At 48.0% G+C, this 13,144-nt stretch overlaps 1 long non-coding RNA gene across 1 annotated transcript in view; it reads right to left on the bottom strand.

The window, feature by feature from the left end:
- Window positions 1-12,855, bottom strand: part of LOC310892906 — a 38,911-nt gene extending 26,056 nt beyond the window's left edge. The window contains exons 1-2 of the long non-coding RNA XR_014578586.1: window positions 12,562-12,855; window positions 11,777-11,895 (exon numbers count right to left, since the gene is read on the bottom strand). This is a non-coding gene — a long non-coding RNA (uncharacterized lncRNA). The remainder of the gene's footprint in view (window positions 1-11,776; window positions 11,896-12,561) is intronic.
- Window positions 12,856-13,144: the final 289 nt, after the last annotated feature.

Raw genomic sequence — 13,144 nt, forward strand, 5'->3', positions numbered from 1 at the left:
TACTCCTGTGGCAAAATCAGTAACAGGAGTGACTCTTCACAGGGGTGAGTAAGAAACTCGCAGCTGGGGTTGTGTGCTCCTTGCTCAACATCACACTGCCCATCCACAGCAAAGCCAGCAATGGGTCTAGTGATGCACAACATCCGAGTTTGTGACCCATGAGTAGTAATTATCATAATTAAACAGTGGTCCCAGAATACTCCCTAGGTTACGAATGCTTCTTCACTTGAGTAAACTCCCATTTACCTAACTGAGTAAGGACACAGCAATTGTGCCCCAGAAGACTTTGCATAGCATATTACATTTGTATCCTCAAATTGCACATCGAGTTAAAACCCTCTTATAAGTCATTTTCCTAACTGTTTGCAGTATAAACACACTACCAAGTTAAAATTAAATGTGCAATTAGCATGCATCCTTTACAAGATAATCTAAAATTCACCCAATATAACAGTAATGCTATGTAACTGAGCAAACAGGATAGGTGTGAAATTAAACAGGATATAGATGCGTTGTGCGAGGGAGATTCAGCGGTGGAAATGAGTCACATCTTTGTCAACAGCATGGCTACCAGCTACTGCGTGCTGCACACAGGGGAGGCAAGGCATCCAGGACAAGAGTGGCTGTACAAAAATATTGCCAGGGCTGTGACAGCACCCATTCCTCTTTAACAGCAGGAAGTACCGCAAGCAAAGCTCAGAAACGTTGATGAGGGACCCATAATATTCGATGATTTTTTTTTTGCACTTGCCACAATTTGCTTCCCGCTCTCTTTGCAACTTCTGCAGTTTTCTTCACCTGTAAGAAAGCTGCTGGATCACTTCCCACCCCTGCTGTGGCATACTATGGTGTGTGGTTTGCTCTGGCACCGGCAGCTTCACAGAAACCATTGCACAAACACTGCTGTCTGCAAAGCATTGTCAGCTACGGATGGGACCAGCCTCAGGACTGTTTTTGTCTTGCTCTCATAATGGATATTGACTTCATCCAGTGCTATGTTAGAGCTGGGATGCTGTTCTAAGTCTTGGCTGAATTCACCCCAGCAGGGGATGCCACATGTGTCTGGTACCCTTCTCGAAAGGACAGCACTGCTGAGAGCCACGGACTGTCAGACTGGACTGCCTGACTCCTTCTGGACATCTCATGGACCACAGCTCCCGTCCTTGGTCGGGCACAGTGCCATGCCAGGCTGCTGCAGGGACATCCCATTCCCTTGGAGGGAGCTACTGCCTGCCCCCACCCTGATCTAAGCAGTGGAAGAGCTGACTTTGCTCCTTGCTGTTTTGCACATTAATTGTTACCCAAATGCATTCAAATATTTGTAAGGTTGATTGAAAATGTTGCTAAATCAAACTGCTCAGATTTAACCACCAGAAATTAAATCAGATAATAAACAATCAGCGTTTCATTCGTACAAAAGAAGGATAATTTTGTAGGACGTTGGGTTTATATTGTCAATGCACCTGCATTTGGAATACCAGCGATAAAGTGAGAGTTGATAGCAAATTGGACTGGCAGACAGTTTTTGAACATAATTGCTCAAAAGAAACCACCCGGAATCAATTTAATCATAGTGCAACTGATTTTTAATTTCCAATGGTACAAAAAAGTACCATTCGCATTAGGCTTTTACTTCCTTTGGTTTGTAATCATGGAACGCCTGTATTGTAGCCAAGCTAATTAAATAAATGTAAGTATTTCTCACTTTGTAATACAGCAAAATAAATAAATAAATAAAGGTGCCTTCTAAATAGCAAAGTGAACAAAAGCTCATGGCTTGGCGGACCACCGAACCCATGTTTATATACAGCCTGGACTTGTTCAGCAGCCGTGGGGCTGTGTGACCATTGTTAGCCATTTCTGCAGAAGTTTTCTGGGCATTTAGCAGTTGTCTTAGCAGACGGCTGGCACACAGAGCATAACAGTGAGAAAAGACTTGCTGCTTTAAAAGACCCTTGCAAAATCCCACCCCAAACTGGGTGTGCTCTGCTGGTCCCTATCCTGCAGGAAAAGGTATGGTGCTGGCAAAGAATTGGGGCGATCAGGGGCTGCTTTGTGCCTCTGACTGAAGCCTGCCCTTTTTGCCCTCCTGTTTTAGGACATGGGTAAAGCCATGCAGGGCTTAGAAGAGGCACAAGGGCCCCTTCAGCTCCCTGGGGTGCTGGTGCCTGCAGGGGAAGCAGCCGCTGGTGGCTGCCCTTGCTCTGGGGGGAGGCAGCTCTAAGGGTGCATGGTGGCTGAAGAACAACTCCAAAAAACACATTGTGTGTAGGAAAAGCAAAACACACTGCCCCATGGCAACTCGGTCCTGAGAGGGAAGGGCTGACACAATTACACTAATTTCATTGGGGACAGGAAGGCATCCCCAACCTGCTTTTATTCTCTAAGTGATCCTTTTTAACCAATTTTGGTGTTTGTTCTGGATGTCATTCTCATAGCTGGAAGCTACTGAGGAGCAATGATCTTACAGCCCTGTATCCCCCTGAGACAGAGATCTGAGATGAGACAAAACTCGATGCTCGCTTTCTCATCCTGCTTTTGATTGAGGAATGGAGGAGTCAGATCCTACCTCCATGTGGGGGAGGAACATGAAAAATCATTTCCTCTCCTGAGCCGGCTGAGCGGCAACAGGACGCAGAGGAAGGTAGGAACAGAGGAAGGCAGGGCCCCGCTCTGGCTGAGGAGGTAGACAGGGAAAATCGAGGTGCTTCGCCATCCTGCCGCCCTAGCAGCACGGCCTGCAGCGCACACAGACACACAGGCACTGGGAACGGGCGCTGAGACGAGGCCTGCCGCGACATGGCTCATCCTTCAGCCCCTGGGCAACACCAGCCCCTTCTGCCACATACACTGATAATTCCCATCGCAAGGAGGCCCCGAGCAGTTGGCCTGGCTTTAATAAAACACGAGCTGCTGGTGCCTTCTCTCTTTTTGCTCAAGGGTGAAGCAGAAATGGTGCTCGCCCTTTGCTGGTTAGGCCACGGGGCCCAGCGCTCGCCACCAGGCTAACCCTGCACGAGGTGCATCCCCCCTGGGAAGTGGCTCTGGGGACAGCGAGGAAAGAGAGATTTCACTCTGAATGGATGTGTTCACTCATGTAGCCACATCCATGTACCTTGGTTTTAGACATGACAGACACTTTCTCTACAATACACGTCCCACAAAACCCCCAGCAGCCTTCGTAACTCCATACAGAATTAAAAGAGTTCTTACCAATGACATCCAATATAGTCCAGCAAGAAGCAAACAAAGATTTAAAAGGGCCTATTTTTATTTTTTTTTCCTTTGACAAACACATTTGGGTATGGCAACATCCCCAAACCAGCCTGCAGTATTCCCAGGCAATGATACAACTCTGGTTAAAAATAAACTTGTTGAAAGGCTGTCCTCGTCTCACACACTCTGCAGGAATTTCCCATGCCTGCTACATCCAGGGTATGCTTGGAAGTGACACGCAAGGAAACGCTGGCAGGATTCATCCCTCTCGCTCCACCCCAGCACCGGGGACCTATCTGCTGAAAAAGGGTCGTGCTGACTCACCGGCTGGGATTTGGTGCCTAAATATAGGTGTCCAGGGCCACCCGAGGTGTCCCGGAGTACCCCGCCTGCTCCCCAGCTGCCGCCCTGGGGCAGCAAGGTGCTGAAATATGACATGACATCTCCCCAGTGAGACCTTTCAAAAGGAAAAACAAGAGATGTAATAGAAAGCTTCAAATAAAGTGGGAAATGGCAATATCCAGCGGGGACGGGGGTGCAGGCACCTTTCTGGCTTTTTCAAGTTTGGGTCTTTTTATATACAGTTTATTTTTCTTCTTCTGAGACCTGGGAGGATAATAAAGGCTTCCTGGATGTCTCAGATGGGCTCGGGCCTCATCCCAAACTACGGACTACCCTAGTTGATATATGCACAGGGAAGTTGTGCCAGATACACAAGCCCAGCGACAGAGATGACTCCAATGCGGAGACCACTCTGGGGACATAACTGCCTTCTTCATATGTTTATTTTTAACTCTTTCCCAGTTTTTTTCTAGGCTCTGGTCCCTAGGGTGCTGGCTGAACTTGTGCTCTTCTCCCCTCCCGTGACCCTGGAAAGTCAGGCTGCCGCTTCAGGTGTCCCTGTGAGACATTTTGGGGTATTCAGGACTATGAGCCGCTGCTCAAAAACTGCTTAGCCTGGCTGGGGAGAGGCCTTCATTTTGGGGAAGAAAACGCACTGCCCATCGGCACCCCAAGCCCATCAGTGTAATGTTTCCGACAGAGGAGAGGGCTCTGCCAGGTAATTCTAAAGCAAAACTGCCACAGCACAGAGTACCATCACAGCATCATCTAGGTTGGAAAAGACCCTCAAGATGACTAACTCCAACCATCAATCTGACCTACCGAGACATATCACTAAACCACGTCCCTTAGTGCCACTTCCTTACGTCTCTTAAATACCTCCAGGGATGGGGACTCTACCACAGTCCTGTGCAGCCTGTTCCAATGCTTGAATGCTTCCATTAATCTTCGGGGCATGCGCTGAAAACTGGTATCTGGATGAATTTTATGAATCACAGGGGACTGCTGGGGAAATCGGCCTCCAAGGAGAAAATGCACATTTAGGAGCAGGGCTCGTCCAGAAGCTGGGATGCTGCCAGGTGAAAGCAGCACAGAGGAACAGTTTTTGTTGCTGTGGTTGTTATTTTTTTCCCTGCAGATTGGATCCTACCACCAAAGGCTACACAGAAAGTTTAGGAGCTGAGCTAGAGAACACGCACCAAGAAGTACTGCAGTCTTTTATTCCAGTACATCTGTTCTCTGCCCCAGCAACTCAGCGTACTATTTTTGTACTAGCCGCCCTGCTGCCAGTACCCACCAGAGCTGCTTGCAGCTGGTGCTGCCTCCCAGCACACAGGGGAGGGAAAGCCACTGGGACACCAGCTCCCACCTGGTTCTTGGGGACCCCTGAGGAGCCAGAGGCAGGGTCCAACCCACAGCAGAGATGAGCAACACTTCCAGCGCCCCAGACACCAACAGAGAGGTGCGGATATAAAAGGGGAGGCTGAGAAAATCACCCTGGTACTGACGGGCTGATAGTGGTCCATCACCTCCTCAGCGCTCTGGTGGCCAGGCCATGCTTTCCTTGCTTTCTACCCATGTTGCTGTCCTCTCACGATGTCAGTTGGTATCAGGTATGCCTTGGCCTCTTTCCTGTGACCTTCCTATGGGACTATTAAGGAAAACAGATAATTTTTTTTCTATTTACCAGTGGCTGACTCACATCAATAAATTATCCTTGCCATGTTTTGCAAGTAAATTTGCTCTCTCCTCCTGAGACCTTTTCCCGTGCGTATCTGAAGCATGTCTTATTTACCTTAACCTCTTGCGCGATAATTCTTTCACGCTTTGCTGTTGCTTTTGTGTGTGTCTCTGTGCGTGCACACGTGCATGTCTTTCTCGCAGTCCTTCCCCTCTACCCTGCAGCACCTCCCTCCCTCCCTCCTCTGATGTGCTACCCTTCATGTAGGTCTCTTCCTTATCCTTGATTACTTTCTGCACTCCTGTACCCACCTGCGGTGCCCCGGACCAACTCCTGCAATATTTACTACTGTGTGTGGCATACAAAACCTGTGCGTGGGCCATGATTTATGTGCCAGTGCCTTTCATCTCCTACCAGCACACCTCACTTCCTCTCTCCTTTGTGTTGTGCTGTTTGAATTCATTGATACTTTCTTATTTCTTCCTGAACAGTCACACTGGGAGTTGGCTTTTCTATTTCTGGCTGTCTGGGAGCTGCACCCACCTTACAAGAGGATCTCCTACAACCACAGACCATGCCTCTCCGCAGGCGGGAGCTACAAAAGCCTCCAGGGAGCCCACGGGCACCAGGCTGGGCACAGATGAGCTCGAGGCTTTGGGGTCCCCCCAGCCATCCCCGCAGACATCAGGTCACAGCTTTCCTTCAACACCATGGTGTGGCCAGGGCGACTGGGTGTGAAAATGAGCGTGATGAGGCAGGCTGCCATGAGGAGCTCTCCTTGTGCCACAGGACATGTCCCGGTTGAAGCGCCAGAGGGGCTGCCCCATCCAGGGGAGATGGGAAAGGGTGATGTGGCAGCTCAATTCTGTCCTCTGGAGGTGGGCAGAGGGTCTTGTCCACGCCATTCCTCACGTACACCATGAGAGCTGCAGGCTGCCTCCCATTTGAATCACCGCCACCCGGTCCCATATACCATTGTCCTAATGTCCCTTATCTCAGCTGTTTCTAAGCATTCCTCGGCAGCAATTATGCCTTTCCTCTCCAATCTCCCCTGAAGTATCCTTTACTATTTACCCACATTGATTTTTTGCATCCCCTTTTATTTATGCCTATTGTGCCTTGAATTATAAAGTGAACAGCAAATGTTAAGACCTTAACATGGTCCTGCTTCCCTCTGTGTGTCTGCTTTTGTCCCTGCCTCTTCTTTATACTACCTTTAGTATAAATACTTCACAAACTTCCACAGGGAAGCCTTGAAGAGGAAGTGCACATATTTTTATATAATTTTATAATTTTTATAATATTTTATAATTTTACAATATTCTATAATTTTTGTAATAGTTTATATAATTTTATATATTGTATATAATTTTATATAATTTTATAATTTTATCAGAGTGCAGATGTGTTCTCTTGTGCTCCCCTACCTCCCTAGGTTCTCACCTACCTCCCTTTCCATGGATTTTGTTGGAAAAACCAAACCAAACCAAACAAAAAACAGTAAGAAACCCAACCTCAGAACAGGGAAACATGCTCCCTAACCTGTATTTAAAATCCTCAGTCCTGGCTGTGCCTCTTTTGGACAGTACAATAGCAGCATTTAAATACTGAAATTAATTCCAGGGAAAAGTCAAGCGGTGTCTTTGAATGCTTATAAAGGCTTATGGGTTTACTAAAGGCTGATGGATAGTATTTTTGACACAAGCAGTTCTGATGCTATTAGAGTTCTTTGCAGAGACTGCACAGAGAATATATGCTTAGTGTTGGAAATGAATAAGAAGTCCATTTGAAATTCACTCCACAGACAAACTTTACAGAGGAAACACCTGATGGGGCAGCATCCAGAAACTACGGGTGAGCCACAGGAGCCAAAGGCATCCCAGGCCTCCCAAATAACTCCTGAGGCTCACAAAACTAGTTTCAGCCAGCAAACCTGACTTTCCTATAGCTTATAAAACAGACCACTTTTTTTTTTTTTAATTATTATTACTTGTTTTTTTTTTTTTTAAGCTATAGAGAAGGCCCAAACTACATTAGCTGTAGGGAAGCTTCATTCCAAAACCCAAGAGCAAGTGTACTCAAGTCTCAGATGGGCACAGAAGGGAGCTGCTTCCTGTGGGAGGTGGGCAGGTTTGCATGGCACAGGTAATTACTCTCCTGGGCCATGGCAAGCTGTTGGGATGGGGTAGAAAGGCGGTGAGCACTGGTGGAGCGCGGAAGTAAGGCAGGCAGTCTGCTAGAGCAGTTTGCAGGCTCCTACCAGCAGATACAGCTACTGGTGTTTGCTCAGAACAGCCACAGAATCACAGAAACATCCAGGTTGGAAACGAGCTCCAAGATCACCAAGTCCAACCGTCAGTCTGACCTCCAAGTCTACCACTAAACCAAGTGCCACATCCACACATCTCTTAAATGCCCCCAGGGATGCCAACTCCACCACTTCCCTGGGCAGCCCGTCCCAGTCCCTAACAACCCTCTCTGCGAAGAAATTCCTCCTGATGTCCAATCTAAACCTCCACTGGTGCCACCTGAGGCCCTTTCCTCTTCAGTGAATCTGTAACATTCAAATCCACTTGTGCCTGTGGAGGAGCATCTTCTTCCAGGCCACGACTATAAAGCAAAGCCATCAGCTTTTAGGTCTTTGGGATGGACTTCTTCTGACCAAAGGTAAGGTAATTTGTTAGGGACAGCCTGAAGGGAGAAATGAGAAATGCAGTGGGAAACAACGGGCTTGAATGACTAGAAAATGTAAACATACATGAAGAAGAAACTCAAACATACATGCCTCCGATTTATTTGCTTAAACATGTTTCTTAAATTCTCTTTTCTTAGGCACATATTTCTCTTCCCTTCTTGACAATGGTTCTGCCTCTCCTTTCTTTCCCTATCTGCCGTTGCCAAACATTGCTGCTAACTGGCACCAGAAAAGCAAGAGCAGAGAGGAGGAACAAAGAAGCTACTGTCGAACAAAGCAAGCACAAATAAATAGAGTTTTCCTGTGGTACTTCTAAAAACTAGACAAAAACCTCTTTCTCTTCCAAAAGAAACCATTTTATAATGAATCATTCATTCCACAGGGCTTTTTGTTCAGCTGATGGACATGTGTAATGCTCATTTACATCAGTGCAGGTGCTGTGAGAGGAGGGTATATCACAGCACATAGAAAACATGTCAGTTCCAGGATGTTGCACAGATTGCAGCATCTACCTTGGTATGAAATTACTTGCAACTGTAGCTTCAACCTTCCCTCTTCAGCAACAGATCTTATTTATTGGTCATTATGATGCAGAGCTGTGCATACCAACGAGCATCCTTCCCATAGCGTTCATAGCTCTGAACCAACCCCTGATCGTGCCCGGTGTGGGTTAGCAACACCAAGGGAGCTCCCTCTTCACCAGCTTGAAAATATTCCTGTCGAGGAGGAAAAGCATGTTGCTTGACAGGGTTTTGTGCATCTCCAGCAGGTCAAGCCCTACCTTCTCAGAAGACAAATAAGAGTCTGGGCTGCAAGGCTTTAGGGATGAGCAGATGCTGTCGTACAGGCTTTTCCATCAGGAGTCCCACCAAAGCCTTGGATCAAACCCTCCAGGTTGGTTTCTCAGGAGGTGGCCACCAAAGCCCCAGCCTTGCTGTGAGACACCACAGGTGGGCACAGTCACTGGTGGCCGAAGAGAGGGCCCATCTTACCCAGAGGAAGGCATTTTCTCCAGAACTGGGAACGCGTCTTGTAGGCACGTCCTGTCCCCCTCTCTATTTTTTCAGCATCCTTTTGAAAATTGGACGGCAGCCCCAGACACAGCATGCCGTATCACTGCCTCTGATTCCCGTGCCGCAGACACAAAATCCACCCCTCTGGTTCTGTCATTTGCTGCTCTGCACCGCGCAGCCTCCCATTAGCCCTGCTTGCAGCCGCGCTCTGCTGAGAGCTCATCTCGAGCCATTTGCTTTACAGCCATTGGATTTATAACAAGCTTGACCAAACCCCAATCTAATTTGAAACTGTGCTAAAGTACTTTTATATTTACTTTAGTAATGAAATAAAATTTGAGTTCTGTTTTTAGAGTGATTTATTTCAGCATCACTACTGGTACAATATCTCATTTGTGTTTCATAAATTGCCACAGGCAGGAACAAAATGCTAAAACTGTTTTCAGCAAATTACTTCTAAAGAGGATGTTTTCCCCTGAATGCTCTCACACACAGACATACCTTTTCAGAACACAAAACAGTGATTTTGGTGCTTAATCTGGCATCTATTAAAACCGCCTGATCCTCATAGCCATCTTCTGACTGCCCAGTTCAGCAAGGTATCTCCAGGAAGGGGATGGAGAGGGGCGCCCCAGATTTGAAACTCATTTTCCCCTTTGGTCCATCAGCGCCCAGATTTATTAACCTTCCCCACAGGCTGTAAAGGCCATCTATTTCCCTGTCCCGAGCTGAGGCTATCGCTAAGGTTGTGAATTGAGGAGGAGTTATTTATGGGTAGCCCTTTGTCTAACTTTATGCTGTTATTTTTAATTTATGTGGTAGGCGCCCAGCGTACTGCTGAGATGCCTAGAGATGCATTTTAAAAATTTGAATACATAAATAAATAAAATACTTTGTACTCAACCAGACCTAAATTATGTACTATGGAGAGAGAAGCGATTCAATAGGCATTAGGGGAAGGACCAAAGGCGCACAGCAGATCAATGCTATTTGCAGACCCTTGAGCAAGCAATACGGAGGAGCTACATCTGGCAGCCCAAATTTTAGGTGTTGCAGACCCTCAACCAGCCTTTCACTCAAGGGCTGAGTTCACATTCACAGCCACCCTGAACCCATGAAAAAGCAGAGCTCTTCCTAAACAAGCTGGATCAGGAAGATGTGCAGCAGCAGCCGCACGTGGTACAAGCCCAGCCCTTGTGAAATGTCTGGGCGCTTGACCAGGGCTTTTAGGGAACCAGGATTTCACCCGCTGGGTTAACAAGTCAGGTCTAACTACTGGATGAATCCTGTGCAAGGCACTCACCACTTAAAGGACAGATGTTTAAAGAATCAAGAGAAATTAAGCAAACAAACACGAGCTGACCTAACAACAGGATGACTCTGATTGATGATGCAAATCCCATAGGGTGCAATAAATATGGCACACATCTATAAATGTACTTAATTACGGGCAGCATATCATTAGTGACGTGATGCAACAGGCAGCATATCACAAATGTAACAAAGAACTAAGCTGGTGTGTAATGGGGGAATCTATAAACATATAATTATACATAATAGTGCTAAAGTATGCTTATAATATACCGTACTTATTGGACATGTAACCCCAGATAGCACAAACAGTGTTATGTTATGATATGCTTGGCTAAACTGTATAAGCAATAACTAGGGCGTAATAAATATATCAGTTTTATGCCACTTTGTGTCTGGGTGGTTTTAACTCAAATTGCAGGGACGGGCAGGACCGCGGGCAGAAGCCGTGAGCACCTCTGCAGGTGCCTTACTGCTGCCCAGGGCTGCCCAGGCAGGTGCTGAAGCAACCAGAGGAGGCTCGGGGGCTGTGCCAGACACCGTGCAAATCCCACGGCGCTGAGAGCTTCTCAACAGTGAAAGCATTTGTGGATAAGTTTCTGGCCTGGGTTTCCCTCGGGCAGGTTGCACTATGACCGCAGCTAATAAATATAACTGAGCTATCATTTAAATAAGCCAGCTCAGGTAATTTTACCAGCTGGGTGAGCGTGGCGTGGGCTTTGGTGGCCACAGGCTCTGACTCTGGCTGCAGACAGCCCTGTGGCCGTCGCTGCTGTAGGTGCTGCTCTTGGGATTAGTGATCCAAACCTGCCTGGGTTGTGCTCACGCACAGCCCCGAGCCCACGTGCTGACCCCTAGGAACCAGCACCCGCTGTGGAAACAGGCACTGCCCTCTGTTTTCCACCCACCCCGTTCCCGGTGATGGACAATACCAGCTTGAGCAAGGCGTATTTGCCATCAAACGTGTGGTCAGAAATACCTGCAAGGGGTGCACAGAAGCTTTAATCGATGATTTGATTGATCTTGTTTGCCAATGTGGAGCAACGTGCATCTTCTGCCTAAAAGAGGATGTCAAAATGCCTTGCACAACTCAGAAGTTTTATTCCCTTTGTTTTGAAAGACGTCATTAGGAACCAGATGGCTCAGGGATTTGGTAATAGAATATGAAACCTCTCATCTCTCCACCGACCATTCAGATACGACCTATTGTATTAGTCACAGAAAATCATCAGATTACTCGCTGGTGTCTTATGCAAAATGAGAGAGCCATCCTCTTCTGCAGCCCAGCTCCAGCTGAACAGATTTTCCAGCCGAAGCGGTAGGATTTTGTTCCAGCAATTTGCCTTGCAGCTCTGCCAACACTGGTCCACCTGGACTGTGAGCTGCGGCCATCTCCTGTGGGAATGGCGCTGAAGAGGACTGCCTCCCCACCCCTGACACTGGTGCCTGCCAGTGGCACGGGGAAGAGACAACTCGGGAACACATCTCCGTGTGTGCACACTTCAGGAATGACAGTACCTTACGCAAGATGCTTGGCTAATGCTCCTCGAAGAGCCGAGCATGTCGGAACAGGTCTGCGGCTTTATTGTGACAGCTTCTCAGGGAAAACATTACTGGAAACAGTGGAAGTGGTGAAACTGGAGAACAAAGATGTGTTTCAGCAGGTTAGTTTACATGAAAGGCCTCGGATGAGTTTGCAGGAAAGACCTCAAATGAATAAACTGTGATGTAGTGAGAAATAGGGGGGGGGAGGGGTGTCCCCAAATTTGTGGGTTCTCCCGCAGATTGTACCACCTAGCACACAGGAGCAGCTTGCTTAGGTAGGAGCAGGTGGGGCAGTCCTGCAGTGCAGCGCACAGCACAGCAAGTGTGGGAGTCGCCATCTCACCACGACCGCGGCGTGTCACTGCATTTCACCTGCTCTGCGGCCAGAGCCCCTGCAAGGAACACCCCGTGTTGTGGCAAATGCAGGTCAATAGCCTTCGGTAACCCCCGAAGGCACAGAGCTTGTATCACCCTTTCCACTCGGTGGGGATGTTTTGAGATTTTCTACCTCTGTGCTGCCGACAGGAGTGCGAGGGAGGGGAACTGCAGCAGAGCATAGTGAACTGGGCCCGTGGTCGGGTCTGTGACCCACACAGCGATTAAACAAGATGCAAAGCCAAGCGGAGAGGGACAAGCACTCAGAGTGGAATTGCATTAGCATAGATCAGTACAGGCTCATAAAGAAATCACTGTAAATATACTTTGGAAACACAGGAAAAGAGGAGTGAAACGGGACAGAAAAGCAGGCAGGAACCTACCTTCAGCCTGTTTGGCTTTTCCCCTGACACACCCCTGCTATGGGAACACTGGCTCTCAGCTTGGGCAGCTGGAGTAACCGAGTTTTTGAGGAACACATGCGTTCTCCTGACCTGGAGGACAGGAACAGACTGCTGAGCGCCCATCCAACGCTTGGTGAAAAACAGCATCTCTGGCACGGAAGCACTGCATACCTAACCTGCTCAGACACAAATGACAGCAAACCTGCAAAACCGCTTTGCAAAAGCAATGAACAGCTCTGTTCATGGCTGCTTTACGAGCTCGGGCATGAAAATCCCCGTGCCTAGCTTCCTGCCCACTACCACATCCCTTCGGAGGCTTTGGGCAAGGCAGGGTCGCTCCTGCTGCAGTGGCTCTCCAGAAAGAGATGGAGTGGGCAAACAGCAGCTACTGGCAGCTCAGAGACGCACCGAGAACAAGTAACCAAGGACTGCAAGGCACAAATAAATAGCTGAGGGTTGTGGCACATTAAGAAGAATGGAGAGGCTACCTTGGTCTCCTAATTTACAGCAGACGGAGCCCACGGGAGACTGCAGTGGCTGGGGCTGTGCAGCTGTAGCATCG

The sequence above is a fragment of the Anser anser genome (genome assembly GCF_964211835.1).
Source record: "Anser anser genome assembly, chromosome: 1".
NCBI classification, from domain to species: domain Eukaryota; kingdom Metazoa; phylum Chordata; class Aves; order Anseriformes; family Anatidae; genus Anser; species Anser anser.